Source organism: Bos javanicus, chromosome 20 (genome assembly GCF_032452875.1).
Source record: "Bos javanicus breed banteng chromosome 20, ARS-OSU_banteng_1.0, whole genome shotgun sequence".
NCBI classification, from domain to species: domain Eukaryota; kingdom Metazoa; phylum Chordata; class Mammalia; order Artiodactyla; family Bovidae; genus Bos; species Bos javanicus.
This window is the reverse complement of record NC_083887.1, coordinates 27311674-27324711: the sequence shown is the minus strand read 5'-3', so window position 1 is coordinate 27324711 and position 13038 is coordinate 27311674.

Genomic DNA, 13038 nt, shown 5'->3' with positions numbered 1-13038 from the left:
CTTCACATTCCAGGATGTCTGGCTCCTGGTGAGTGATCACACCGTCCTGTATTTCTTATGCCTAGACCAGACTCACTGGGTCCACTTGAACAGGTTATTCTTCTATTGTGTGAAAGCGAAATTGAAAGTGAGATCACTCAGTTGTGTTCAGCTCTTTGCAACCCCATGGACTGTAGCCCACCAGGCTTCTTTGTCCATGGGATTTCCCAGGCAAGAATACTGAAGTGGGTTGCCATTTCCTTCTCCAGGGGATCTTCCTGACTCAGGGATGGAACTCAGGTCTCTGGCATTGCAGGCAGATTCTTTATCATCTGAGCCACCAGGGAATCATTCTTTTGTTTACTAAACAGATATTTATATCATCTACACTTTATCCTTGATGCTGTTCTGACTGCTGGAGATGAACGATTGAGCATAACAGGCCAAGTCCCTGCTCTCATAATCTTTAAAGTTTAGTGTGGGAGACAGGTCAAAAACAAGCAAATAAATGATCAATGTTATGATCAATGATCAATATTATAATGAAAAGCAAGGCAAAGGAATAGATCACAGTAGGGAAGAGGAATTACTGTATTACTTGAAGTGATCATGGAAGGGGTCATGCAAGAGGTGAAAATTTGAGTAAAAATCCAAAGAGACTGAAGGAGGAAGATGCAGCTATCTGCAAGAAGAATATTCTTGACTGGCAAAATGGCAATGACAGAAGCCTTTAAACTCATACTTGGCTGGTTTACTAGAGGAAGAGCAAGAGGTAAGTGTTCTGGAACATGGTGACCCAGTAGGAATGTTGGAGAATTTGAGTTGGAGATAGACCTGTTGGCATTATTGAACTTTCACCTTTATTAAGAATTTAAAAGGCAGCTAAATTTTTTAATAGAGGGGAGAAACTATGACTTATTTTTAATAAAAATATTCATAAAGTACCTATAGTGGAGGACCAAAAATGAGCTTAGGAGACTAATAGGTTGGCAATAGTAGGGATCCAGGCAACAGATGATGGTGGCCTGAACTAATAGAGATGGAAAGAAGATGGAAATGAGTTATATTTTCTAGGTGGATAACTCAGGACCACTTAATTGTGTGTTGAGAGTAAAAAAAGAGAGGCATAAAGGACAGCTTCTGGCATTTGTTTCTTTGTTTGAACAATTGGTTGGATGATTGGACCATTTATTATTTATTATGTGGAGAGAGGTTTGGAGTTGAAAATCAAAATCTATTTTCACTATATTAATTTGTGATGACTATTACATAAGCAAAATGGATAACTTCAGACTGGAAGCAAGGGGATATTTTAATAGAATTAAAACTCTAGATTTGCAAGAGTAAAACTTTGATTTTAACACTTTAGTCTCAGTTTATAAAGCTAAGTATTTCAGTAGATATGGTAGATATTAACCAAATTTGAAAAAATGGATTGAAAACTAAAGCTGAAGTTGTAGTGGGAATCTCTCAAGACATCACTTTTTAGTTAGCAACAGTAATTAAATTATATCTAAATCATGACTATGTGCATGTGTGCTCAGTCACTGAGTCATGTCTGAATCTTTGGTGACTATAGCCTGCCAGATTTCTCTGTCCATGAAATTTTCCAGGCAAGAATACTGGAGTGGGTTGCCATTTCCTACTCCAGGGCATCTTCCTGACCCAGGGACTGAGCCCATGTCTCTTGCATCTCCTGCATTGGCAGGTAGATTCTTTACCACTGTGCCACCCGGGAAGCTCTGAGAAACAGTGAAGGACAGGGAAGCCTGGAGTACTGCAGCCCATGGGGTCACAGAGTCAGACATGGCTTAGTGACTGAACAACAACAAAATTGAATTAGCAATTAGAAGGCTACATATTGAACCTGGAATATAAGAAAGGGGAATCTCATAGTTTTATGACATTTTTCATTAGGAAAAGCATTAATTACAGTCCAGCTTCAGCACCAACTATTCTAAACTTTCCTAGTGTTAAACATATTGAATTTATGTTGTCCTTGTTCAATTGCTAAGTCATGTCTGAGTCTTTGCAACCCCATGGACTTCAGCACACAGTTCTCCACTGTCTGTCCTTCACTGTTACCCAGACTTTGCTCAAATTCATGTCCATTGGGTTGGTAATGCTATCTAGTCATCTCCTCTGTCATCCCCTGTCCTTTTGCTGTCAATCTTTCCCAGTATCAGAGTCTTTTCCAAAGAATCAACATGCCAGGCTTTTCTGTGTATAGGATTCTTCAGGCAAGAATACTGGAGTGGGTTGCCATGCCCTCTTCCAGGGGATCTTCCTGACCCAGGGACCAAACCCATGTCTCCTATGTCTCCTGCATTGTAGGCAGATTCTTTACTACTGAGCCACCAGGGAGGCCCTTGACTACTCATTAATTACTAAAATAAATAAATAAATAAATAATTCAGCTAGATCTCCCAGTGGAGAATTCTATGTGCTTTTCACTCTATATTTATTTCTACATTCATTTATTTAGGATAATGTGAAACAAGCAAACAGGAAAAAAAATACCAAATGAATACTCTTTTATTGCTTAGATATTAAAGAGATTTTAAACTCATAGCAATGCGAAAAGAAACATCTTAGGAATGCAACTAGAATGTGATTTTAAGTGGAATTTTAATTAAAAATAACATCCCAATGCAATCATTTTACTAGCTAAATATTTCTTCATTCTGTCTAAATTATTATCTTATGAATTAAAAAGAAAGAAATTGAAGATGATTTCAAAAAATAAAACCATAATAGATATGACCTTGGAATTTTATCCCTTTCTGTTTAATGAATACAATTAATGTTCTGTAGGGGTAATTTATCTGAAACTACTGTACTCATTATGTTAAATTATCTCTAATTATTATTTTCAGGCAATTTGGCACAAATAGACTAAGTTCAAAATTACAATCCTTTCAGAATCTATGGTGTTTGATAAACAGAAAGTTATAACTTTATGTATATAATCATGATGTCAAATCAGCAGCCAGTTGAGTGGAATTGGAGGGAGCCAGGGCTTTCTCCTAGGTGAAATACTGAAAAGGGATCCAGTAGCTGTGCATTTTATTCCGACCTGGCCCTTTTGTGATACTATACAAAAACGCTCTCCTAAATGGAAGTGAGTCATGCTGCTTTACTCATATAACTACTAAGATTAGATTCAGTTTTGAACTCATTAACTTAAAGGAGGCATTTTATTGTTGTAGTATAATACAATTGGGTTCAGAACTGGAAAAAAAGAAACCCAGCCAATGATACAGATATGTTTTGGTAGTGATCAGTCCCATTAGTAACTCTAGCCAGCACTGAACTTTCAGAGGGAAAAAAAAAAAAAAAATTCTCATTGACTACAAAAGCTCTGGTTTGTCTCCTTGCTTCACACTTGAATTCATTCTTTTTCTCAGAAGCTGTAAGCTTCTCACACTGACAGTAGGAACAAGGAGGCTGATAAAACAGACCTCCTAGAAGAAGCCTTGCTTTCTTAATGCTGAAGAGGATCCCAGTCCTCTGAAAAGTCTTTTTATAATGGGAGCTAGCCCAACAAATGCTTTCTGCCCTAGGGGCCTGTCTTACAAACAGTGATTCAAAATTAGCACAGGGAACTCACTGACAGGAGGGGAAAGAAATGTGGTTAGGTTCAACAAAGGTTATGTTTAGCTAAAGAAAAGAAAAAATACTGGTTTAAGAATTTCCTAAAATGCTCTAGAATCTCAAAATGCTGTAATCAAAAGCAATTGTAAAAATTTACTTTGACATTTGTTTTACATTGTGTAATCTTGTGGAAATCGCATCTCAACCTTTTTTTTTATTTGAGCACACTTTAACAAAATCTTTGAGGAATGAATATTAAAGACATATTGCTAGAAAGTCCGAAGGTATAGAAGGAATATTTTGATAAAATCAGAATGAAATCTATTGCTGTAAATCACTGAAATCAGAAAACCTGCATAGTTCATGATTTCTTACAAAGAATCTAGATAAATAACACCACATAAACATCTATAGCTGAATTCTAGCAAAACATATATACGGGACCAAACAGAATTTAATTCCAAAATATTCACTCTTATCCTGTGTGAAAGTTGGACTATAAAGAGAGCTGAGAGCTGAAGAATTGATGCTTTTGAACTGTGGTCTTGGAGAAAACTCTTGAGAGTCCCTTGAACTACAAGGAGATCCAACCAGTCCATCCTAAAGGAAATCAGTCCTGAATATTCATTGGAAGGAATGATGCTGAAGCTGAAACTCCAATACTTTGGCCACGTGATGATGCGAAGAACCGACTCATTGGAAAAGACCCTGCTGCTGGGAAAGATTGAAGGCGGGAGGATAAAGGGACGACAGAGGATGAGACGGTTGGATGGCATCACCCACTCTATGGACATAAGTTTGAGTAAGCTCTGGGAGTTGGTGATGGACAGGGAGGCCTGGCATGCTGCAGTCCATCAAGTCACAGAGTCGGATATGACTGAGCAACTGAACTGAAGTGTCCTGCATGTGTGTGTGCTAAGTCGCTCAGTGTCCGACTCTTTGTGACTGTAGCCCACCAGGCTCGCTTTCCACTGGGATTCTTCAGGCAAGAATCCTGAGTGGGTTGCCATTCTCTTCTCCAGGGAATCTTTCCGACCCAAGGATAGAACTTGAGTCTTCTGTGTCTCCAGCATTGCAGATGAATTGCAGATGACATTACCACTGAGCCACTGGGGAAGCTCCTGTTATCCTCCAAACCTGCTGGAAATGTTGGCATTTGACATCATTCCCCATCTTGTGTAAAATGCAGACACAGTTCTGCAGTCATTCCTCAAGTCAGACATGGTCTAATAATAATATTTAAATTATGATAGTTTCTGTTCATAGCCTGGCTAAAGATTCTGAAAATTCAACTTCTTCCTTTGTAAAGCTTCAGTCTAGGGCTGCCAGATTTTGGAGACTTCTCAGGACTAGGTTTGTAATTTAACACCTGTTGTGCAATCATTTCACTGAAGCCTTTGTTTTATCTCCCCAACAATCCTCAGTTTGGCCCGGATCTCAGGAACATTTATGATGGCCATGTTGCCCTCGCCCACCTGTGTTAGGTTTCTCCTCCTCCCTTTATCTGCCTTTTCCACACAAGAGGACAATCCAAAGTGTGTGTCATTTAGGTGTCACCAGTTCTGTGAGACGTGAAAAGCTCAGCCAGTTAACATAAAACAAAATCCTGGCAGTTTCATGGAATCACATTTCCCTGCTGCAAAGAAAGTTGAGAAGAGGGGCAAGGTAGCTTAGAGTGGAAGTTTGAATGAGGACACTTTGTCCATGAATGGAAACTCTACATTCTTTGTTATTTTAACAGGCTGTGTCTGTTCTCCTTGAAAGAAATTGTATGAGAGAAGATTGGATTAAGTAGTTTTTATTTTATTTCAAAGCACTTGTACACTTTTCCAAAGATCAACTTACTTAGCCAAGTAATAAACTCTTGTTTTACAATAATACTAGTGTATATTATATCACTCTAGCTTACTACAAAATACAGAATTAGAGTTGGGAAACAAAACATTTGTTTCTTTGGTGAATGAGGCATATATTATTACCTATTCACTCTGCCAGATATAACTTGAACCTTTTAAGCTATTCAAAGGAAAACCCAACTAGTTAATCTGCTTTAGGAGGGAAGAAAAATAGCTCTGCACCTACTCAGCCTCTTTTGTATTTTTAAAAAATCTTAGCCTTTTTCAGTCCAAAGAAAGTCTAAGTTTATATTATCTTTGCATGTGTATCTTTTGAAAAGTTAAAAAATGTGATTTGCATGTTTTCCAGTTTTGCTTTCACATTTTTTAGAGGACTGTAGTTTCACAGTGGCTGAATGAGTTCATTAAACCAAATATTCATTTGGCTTTTTATTTCTCATCACACAGAAACCAGAGTGTGCAAATCATAAAAAACTTTGATTACAGTATAGTTTACTTTTCATTACTCAAACCACCCACACTTATGATTATTATTTGCCCATTTTTAAACTGTAGTATTACACTTTGCATTGTTACATATACTTCTAAAACTTTTCTTTTAAAAATTTAATAGTTGTTTCCACACTGCTATATGAAGACAGAATCAATCCATTTTTCTATTCTCTATTCAATTAACTTAATTTTTTTTTTTGTTTTTTGTTCACATTGTTTAGCACTCTGTATTTTACTTCAGGAAAAGAATTAGTTCCCATACTTTTTCTTAAGTGTGACTTTGAAAAAAATTCATGTATTTCCAATTAATGTCATTTAAAAAAATTCTATTAGCTTGTTTACTATCTCTTGATGGAGTCATAGTCTATGGTGGTCACTATTGCTTTGTTGAAAAAACAGAGAAAAAATTTGTGGGTGGTCTCAGCAGATACATGTTAACCACTTGATTTCTATTTCCACTAAATGCTTCAGGTTAAGTGATTATTTCAGTCCGAAATGACGCTTTCAAACATGTTACTACAGGTGAAGGGACCGAACCAAACATCACGTTCAGTCATCTCCACATGTTGCTTGCTGGATCATCAAGAGACATGACATCTGTATGAATCAAACTGGTAATGACATGTCAATGCTTCCTGAATGGCAATAGATGCTGGCACAAAAATGTCTCATCGTCCCAAATTGTCCCTTTTATTAAATCCTCAGAAGATTTGGGGAATTCTTCGGTTTTGAAGAAAGCAGTCACTCTCAGGTCCACATGGCTTCATCTGACCCTTAGAAGAATGTATTTCCCTGTTTGGTTCCCTGAGAAAGCATACTTTTTTCTCTTTACACTCTAAAGTGACTCTGTGCATCTTTACACAGGAAAAAAATTAGTGAAATGACCACACAGGAATACAGGTGAGAGCTCTCTCAAGTTCTGTTTCAAGTCTTAGATCATCTGCATGTAATTGTGTTGTTAGTGGACATTCAGGCAGAAACAGAGAAGTTAAGGATTCTGAGTCTGGCAATCAGATTTCAGAAGCCCCAAGTTAACATTGGTCTAGTGCCTCTTGACCTGAATGCTGATCTTTTCAAGCTGTTGAGGTTCCTCAGAGATTAGCAGATTAGCAGTTAGTGTCTAATGAAGTGGGATTCTTTCACCAGTGGACTGTAAAAATATGGGCTCTCATAGGACTCTTTTGAGATAAACTTGAACTTTCCTCCACACTCCAGCATTTGATTACAGTTATGTCAGTGATAAAATACTTCCAGAAGGTTTGGGGAAGGAGAGTTGGCCAAAAGTGAGCACTGCAGCTGCCCCTGGATTTTTTCCGAGCTAGATGATTTGTTTAGTAAGTGCGCTTGCCTTTGTACGGATGCTATTTCTTATTTCCTACTGGATCCAAATCTACCTACATCAGCCTTCAAACACTGATGGATAGTATATTCAAAGACCCCAGAACGAGTCTGCTGTTCCAGCTGGACCAAGCTAGTTGCCATTTTTTTCTTCTCTGAGGTTTCTGGACTCATGCCTCTCACTCCCAACTGTAAATCCAGGCTTTCTCAAAAGCCAGTAATTTGACTCTTCTGTTGGCTCTGGATTTCTCTTACATCCTTTTCCTAAGAAATGAATTTGGAAGACCCTAGCTGTGTGAGCTCTGGGAAAGGTCATGAAGTATACATAATTACAGGGAGAAATCCTGTTGGCTAATATATCAAAATATTAACCTGCCACACTGTTTGAACTTCTTTTTGAAGAAAAGATACATGAAGGACTTGCACAGAAAGAGGTCTCTAACCCGTAAGGTTCTTATCAACAAAGATACCAAAATCTTCTCATGACATAACCTTAGCTGGCAACCAATTGTCTGTGTGTCTTCAGTTTGGCAATTCTTCTGAGACACAGATATTTCATTTTATTTAAATGGTGTCTCAAAGTTGTTTGATATATGTTCTCTGTATGGTCAAGTGGTAATATTTCTTAAAAGTAAATACAAACTATTTTTGACTCTTTAAGCACAAAATTCAGCAACAGGTATACATGGTGGTGGGTCAGTCACTAAGTCATGTCCAACTCTTCTGACCCCAGGAACAGAGGAGCCTGGCAGGCTACAGCCCATGGGATTCTTCAGGCGAGAACGCTGGAGTGGGTTGCCATTTCTTTCTCCAGTGGATCTTCGCCACCCAGGAATCAAAACCTGGGTCTCGTGCATTGTAGGCAGATTCTTTACCAATTGAGCCGCAAGGGAACGCACTGCAGGGATACATAGGTTCTTGAAAATATTTTGCATGTTTTTCTCCATTGGAGTCCGCCATTAGCAGAGTGGCTGTACAAGCTGATACAACTTGGCATCTACTAATGACAAACATTTCCTATACTTAATACTGTCAATTGATAGATTTGTCTTCTCAATGTAAATAAGACACAATTTTATTGGAAAATTTTTTAAAAAATTTAAATTTTACATTTTAAAAATTAACATAGATTCTATATTAAAAATATTATTGAAAAAATGTTGAACTCATAACCCCTCTCTTGCTGCTGATGAATTTAATGGGACCAAATGAGGACTAATTTAACTTGTATTCTCTAATTAATTGTATAAATCACTCAATTTGTGGTAGAAAATGGACCCACTTTAAGACCAAAGATAGAGATTCAAATTATTTCCCAACCAAATTGTATAGCCAATGGAACAGAAAAGCCAATAAAATACCTAAAAGCATAATTTGTGATTTCTGTACTGGTGATGAACTTGAAAAATTAGAGCATGCTTTGGAAAATAAGAATAAATATAAAAAAGGCTAATGGGCTTTGGCAGTGGTGTACCAAGGAGGAGTGGCCATGGATATAATCTCTCTTAGTGGGAAGGTATATATCACTGAACTCATTTAGAATTACCAGCACATGGTAATAATAAAATACAGACTTATATTTAGATGGTTTATTGTTGTTTTAAGATTCTCTGTGAATAATACAGTCCCTTAATGGGTAGATCACAGATGAATAATTGCGTCCTTCCCCTTTTGATACACAACTATATTTTGATTATCCAATATTTGGGGCATGCATTTTCTTGAATTTTGCTCACTAAATATGTGTGGGATCAACAAGTAACCATTTTGACTGAACCTACACAGGGTAAGATGCAGGACAAACTTATACCCTAGATGAGATAGTAAAGGAATTACCTGGTTTGGGCATTCCTTACATCATTAATTCTTCTTAGAAACAGTTTTGTACATCTGCTACATATTAAAGTGCTGTAGTAGATTCTGGGAATATAAAAATAAAAATCAGACCCAGTCCTTCTCATTGGCCTGTGGAAAGCCATAACCTGATAGGAATAAGAGACATCTATAAACAACAAATTATAAAATATGATGATGCATGCTGTGAGAACAATAAATATAAAGTCTATGGAGGCCAAGAAAAAGGAGCAAATGATCTCCCTACTAAGGTAGAATAGCTGAAGTCCTGTAATTGAGCTCGATTTTGAAAGACAAAAATGAGTTGTCAGAGAAGGGAATTTTTTTTTCTGTAGTTACCATGTAGGGTGAAAAATTATTGGGTAACTTCTATGCCAGGCTTTACTAACTCAGGACTAGTATTTTCTTTGCAAAAGAGGATGTTTGGAGGTGGGATTCTGTGTCATGAAATCACCAAATAGTGGACGCACCAGCAATGCAGAAGGCAGCATCTTTTTTTGGACAGTCTTCTGGTATCTTTCAACCCATATCCATTAGGTGATTAGCTGTCTAATACGTACAGAAGACTGGCACTGCTTTGGTTTCTTCAGTTGATACATTCTAATAAAAAGAGGACATAGAGTCATTTCCACCAAATAAATGTACTTTAATCGTTAGAGAAAAAAATGAATGAACTCAGAGTTATTTTTAAATGCATGGATTCTGGTTTTTTTGGGGAAAAAAATAACCTCAATTTCCCAGTAGGGTTATAAAATACAAGTAACTAGAAAACGTCCATGCAGGTTGCAAAAAATTAAGTAGCACTGGAAATTGTCTATGGATACTAGTTTGCTGGATTTCCACTTCAGGAAAATACCTATTAAGATTATTACACCTTTGGTCACTGACATTGAATCATCTTTCAGGTAATCTAACTCTACCTCAAGATCTTGGCCATCATCCTCGAGAGCACTGCATTGTCTCACATCCCTCCAACAAGCAGTGTAGGCTCATGTAGCTCAGTGTCTAAAGATATTAATTACTTTTATCCTTATTGACCAAAAAAAAAAAAGTTCTTTTGACTCATTTCTAATTTCTTTTTCCAACTAGGAGGTTCCAGGTAAGCAAAAACAAAATGCTCGTTCTCACCTTTCCTGGCTCTTTTTCTCCCCATTTCCATCTTCTCTCCCTACTGTTCATGGCCCATCTGGTTTCGACTTGAGTCAAAAGCTCACACATCCAAATCCAGTAAGAGTTTGGCAAGCAAAGTCACTGTTTAGACACACCTCTGAAATGCTAGCACTGGCAATTCTCCACTATGGTTATGCCCATGGAGATAGTAATTTTTATTCTCTGCTTGCTTTCTCATCTTCAAATTCAAACTCATTAAAGATGTGTGGTTCCTGCTGTAAAAGATCTTCTCTGTTGATGTGCAAGGGTGTAAATGGCTTTTATACTAGCAGTTCTATCTGATATGTTTCAAAATACCATTTGAATGCATTTTTAATGGAAAATACAAATATTTGCCAATCCATGTTTAAGCAGGAAAAAGAAACCTTTATTCATGAAATATTCCACTTCCCATTTTGTTTGTTGGGCTTTAGGTGTCTAATTCTGGGCACAGCTGGTTTCTAAGCTTTTTAAGAGGCTCTGTCCTAGAAAACAGACATTTTCACCAAATTGCCATTAGGCAGAGGGTGAGTTTTTCTTCACTTCAGCACTCTTTCGGATTTGGTTTCTTTTTTGTTCAGGTGCAAATGTCTGAAGCAACCTTCCAAACCTTGAACAGAAAATAAAAATATTTTGCCATTCAAACACAGCAACAAAAGCAAAGAAAGAGTCTTGCTTTTCTTACTTTCTGAGCCTGTAAGAAGCAGTTCCACACTGTCCCCTCAGTGGAGTCTGATCCCAAACAGCACACGGCAGGCCAATTGCCAACCCGGTGGTGTAGAGGAACATTGGCAGGAGCTGGCTTTGGCAAAAGATCTGCTTCTTTCTCACCTAAAGCTATTACAAGCTTCCCGTGGTATCTGTTTTGTGTGATTTGTTGCCTATCATTCTGTCCTAAGCAGGGCCACTTTTGAATCTACCTGCTTGAGGGGAATATGATAGACCCTTCAATTACTTTATCTTATCACAGGCTGTTCTGCCACTTCTTTTCTGTTTTAAAGTTTATCTGTTAGGTATTGAAGCTAGAAAACTATCAGAAGAATCAGTTTATCATACTACTCATCAATATTTGGGCCACCTTGTAAATGGCCATTCTTGAATGCCCTTGTGTCTTCCAAATCTGTGTGGACTGCTTGTAAGCATTCAAAGTGGACACAGACCTTAGATTTAGATCATTCTGGCAGGAGCATGTTGGCAAAATATCAGAAGCTTGTACATTCTTATTTTGGTTCTATTTTAATGAACAATTTTTATCTGAAAAATCAAAACAACTATGCCAATCTCATAGCTCACTGAGATTGTCCTCAGCTAATCAATGGTGTAATAGATAAGCAGTTAGCCTCTGTAATCAATTATAACTTAGTTTAATTCTTGGCCTTGTAAATTTCCAAGCAATTCTGGGCAAATAACCACTTTTAATCTCAACTGTATTATCTCTAAAGAGGGTGGACAGAAAATAAAAGTTATAGCATTGGGCTATTGTAAAGATTAGATTATATGCTATAAATCACATATAGTACTTTGGATATAGCCTAGCTCTTCATACTCAATGGAGTTGATGATGAAGATGATGATGATAATTGATGATGTGACTCCAGCTAGTATTAAACCAGTTTTCCTTAGGTTATTCTGCTTTTGGCCACTATGTGACAAAGTCATAATGAAATAATAGATTAGAGCTGTGAATGCAATCTTCTGTCATTTCTTCATTTACTGATGCAAAAACTAAGACTTAAACTAGTTAAGCAAGAGCCTTAGATTTCATAATTAGCTCAGATCCAAGAATAAACCCTTGATTCCTTATGCAGGGTCTCCCAAGTCCTTGTTTATCCCTCTACATTTTATTGTTTCTCTAACTGACAACTTCCTTTGTCCTTTGCCCCAACAATAAAAATCATAAATTTTACTGATGGAAAGCAGATACTAAGGCCATATTTAGAGGAGAAGGAGAGGAGAAGGGAAGAGGAAGAAAAGGGAAGAGAGAAAATTCTAAACTCCCTAATCTGCTGCAAGCTCATTAAAATCTACCCTTGTTAGGTCTCCAAGAAAGATGAGTTGGGATAAGGACTAAGAATATCTTGGTATTCATTACTGGCTAGGTCTGTACTCCAAGTTGTGTGTGTGGTCAGTCACTCAGTTTTGTCTGACTCTTTGCAACTCCATGGACTGTAATCTGTCAGGCTCCTCTCTCCATGGAGTTTTCCAGGCAAGAATACTGGAGTGGGCTGCCATTTCCTACTCCAGAGGATCGAACCCACATCTCTTGTGTCTCCTGCACTGACAGGTGTATTCTTTTTTTTTAATTAAATTTATTTATTTTAATTAGAGGCTAATTACTTTACAATATTGTATTGGTTTTGCCATACATCAACATGAATCTGCCACGGGTGTACATGTGTTCCCAATCCTGAACCCCCCTCCCACCTCCCTCCCCATACCATCCCTCTGGGTCATCGCAATGCACCAGCCCCAAGCATCCAGTATCGTGCATCGAACCTGGACTGGCGACTCATTTCATATATGATATTATACATGTTTCAATGCCATTCTCCCAAATCATCCCACCCTCTCCCTCTCCCACAGAGTCCAAAGGACTGTTCATACATCTGTGTCTCTTTTGCTGTCTCCCATACAGGGTTATCGTTACCATCTTTCTAAATTCCATATATATGCGTTAGTATACTGTACTGGTGTTTTACCATGGCATCACCTGAGGTACTGGAAGTTAGGCTGGATCATATACAATCTGCAAAGACTTTTTGTTCCTATTCTAGAA